Raw genomic sequence first — 2792 nt, forward strand, 5'->3', positions numbered from 1 at the left:
TAAAAGAGAATAAAATTATGGCATCTGCAGGTAAATTGATGGAGTTGGAGAATATCATGCTAAGTGAAGTAAGCCAATCCCAAAAAACCAAAGGCAGAATGTTCTCTCTGATAAGCAGATGCTGATCCATAATATGGGGTCAGGGAGAAGAATGGAGGGACTCTGATTGGAAAAGGGGGAAGAAGGAGATGGGGAATGGGGGCAAGAAAGATGTTGGAATGAGATGGACATCATTACCCTAGGTACATGTATGACTACAATATATGGTGGGACTCTTCATCATGTACAGAGAAGTGAAAAGTTGTGCTCCATTTGTATACAATGAATCAAAATGCATTCTGCTATCATGTATAACTAATTAGAACAAATATAAATAAATAAATAAATAAATAAATAGGGTTGGGGATGTAGCTCAGTGGTAAAGTGACCTGGGTTCAATCCCCAGTACCAAAAGAAAAAGAAGAAGAAAAAAGAGAATTATTTTGAAGATAAATTCATATGTTGTAGAGAAAAAGCATTTTGGTTCTAGAATTTACTTGGGATTTTTGTTGTGGTGGTAGTGGTTGTTTACATTTTGTATTTTTTTTTAAATCTTATTTATTCTTTGCTGTGCCAGGAATTGAACCCAGGGCCTCACACATACGAAGCACACCTTCCACTGAGCTACATTCCCAGCCCAATTTTAAATATATATTGTTAAAATCCCAAATGTGTTAAAAGACAGTTTTTAAAATTGACATTTCAATCAGAGAATTTTGAACAAAGCAGATTCCTTCCATGTCAATGGGTTTCATCCCATCAATTGAAAGTCTGAATAGAATAAAAAGACCAGCCTCCCCTAAGCAAGAGTTTTCTAGTCGACTACCTAGGAATGGAACTGTGCCACTAGCTCTCCTAGGTCTCCAGCCAGCTCCCTCATGCTGCACATTTTGGACTTTTCAACCTTAATAATCATGTGTGTCAATCTTAGCTTTCTTTATATACATATCCTATTGGTTCTGCCTCTCTGGAAGACCCTAGATATGGAAATGCACTAAGGCTTACCATCCAGTTTTGTTCATACTTTGGCAGAAACCTTCTTGCTTACCAGTCCTTCAGAGTTTGAGGTGCAATGCAAAGGCCTAATGCACCAGCTACATATCAGCTCTGGCCCTGGGCAAACCAGGAACCTTTCCATCATTGATTGGGATATACCCACACCCTCTAATAGGCCCCACTCCATCATGGGGAAGTAAAGACCCTTGCAAGGGTGGTCTTACATTGTGTACTCTCGGTCTTAGGGTACTCTCTTTCAGTGTACTAAGTGTTCTTTTATTCTCACTTGTTAATTCTATTACCAATTCAATTAATGACAAGGCTTCCGTCTCCTGACTAATATGGTATCTACTGTCATATTTCTATTTTATATTTTAAGTTTTTTCAAAATAGAGTTAAAGAAATTTTTCGATTAAATATTAAAATATTTAATTTTAAGGATCTTAAGAAACAAATGAGTTCATCTGTTTCTTGTACAGAAGAGCACAAGATTTACAGCAATCATTATGTTTTACTAATGCACTGAGATCTACATTAATTATGCATTACGAATATGTATATTGCTTACCATTGTAAAAACTTTTTTTTAAGAGAATACTCATGAGTATGCACAATTGATGTGCTATAGTATTTTCCTGAGCGCATGAAATACTTTAATAACAAACCAACCTAAGCTTTTTTGGAAATAATTTCTAGTAAATATTCATAATCAGCATAGTCCTTCAGTGACTGTATAAGTTCATCCAGTAGATAATCTCCTTGCATAAAAGTCTCAAGACCATGCAGTGATTTGTTTATTCTGTGATCTGTGACCCGGTTCTGTGGAAAATTGTATGTTCTTATTTTCTCTGATCTTCCTTTAGTTCCAACCTGGATCTTCCTAGCACTGTATCTTTTACTTGTTTCTTCCTGGAGATGCATATTGTACAGCTTTGCACGCAACTTTTTCATAGCCATCTATTTTTCAGTTGAGACCTCTCTTGATGGCATTCAGAAACAACACCTGTTGGAAGAAGAACAATCCTGACAGCACTGTCCGTGTTATTTACATGCTGACCCCCAGCTCCACTAGCTCGCTTAGTATCGATTCTCAAATCTTTAGGATTAATCACCAGATTAATCTCAGTGGGCTGGGGTAATATTGCCACTGTCATGGTGCTAGTATGGATGCGGCCTTGCTTCTCTGTCTTTGGTACTCGCTGTACTCTATGCACTCCCCCTTCAAATTTCATGTGTTTATAGGCTTCTGAACCGCCAATGCTGGCAGATGCATGTCTAAGTCCACCTATTTCACTTGGAAAGTATTCCAGGGTTTCTTTTAAATGCAGCGTATTGCTGATACATATCAAACATCTCAGAAGTAAACAACATGGCCTCCTGACCCCCAACTCCTGCAGTTACCTCCAGGATCAAATCACTTTCATCAGTTTTTTCTGATGTTTCAACTTAGTTATTTCTTTTTGACATAAAATTATTTCATTCTCTGCAAGTTTCCTTAAATCTTCATTCTCATCGTGCAGCAAGTGCTCGGTCTCCCGCAGCTCCCGCTCCTCCTCGTTCGCTCAGGAGTTTGGTGACAGCTACCAACTCTGGCCCCTTGACTGGTAACCGGGCTTCTGACCCAGCCTGGCGCTCGAGGAAGGTCCTTGAAGGCCCGCCGCGGGCGAACAGCTCCTCCAGCGGCGGGCTACTGCAGCTTAGGGGCCGGCGGGCTGCGCAAACAGCTCGGCCAGCCCACAGAAGCCCGCCCCGCAGGG

General features: G+C 40.0%; 1 pseudogene across 1 annotated transcript; it reads right to left on the reverse strand.

Moving 5' to 3' along the window:
* Positions 1 to 1322: 1322 nt before the first annotated feature.
* LOC308642333 (peptide chain release factor 1-like, mitochondrial) lies at positions 1323 to 2560 on the reverse strand (annotated as a pseudogene). Its single transcript has one exon. The product of its transcript is annotated as a peptide chain release factor 1-like, mitochondrial (transcript).
* Positions 2561 to 2792: the final 232 nt, after the last annotated feature.

Source organism: Spermophilus citellus, assembly GCF_964194105.1.
Source record: "Spermophilus citellus genome assembly, chromosome: 2".
NCBI lineage: Eukaryota > Metazoa > Chordata > Mammalia > Rodentia > Sciuridae > Spermophilus > Spermophilus citellus.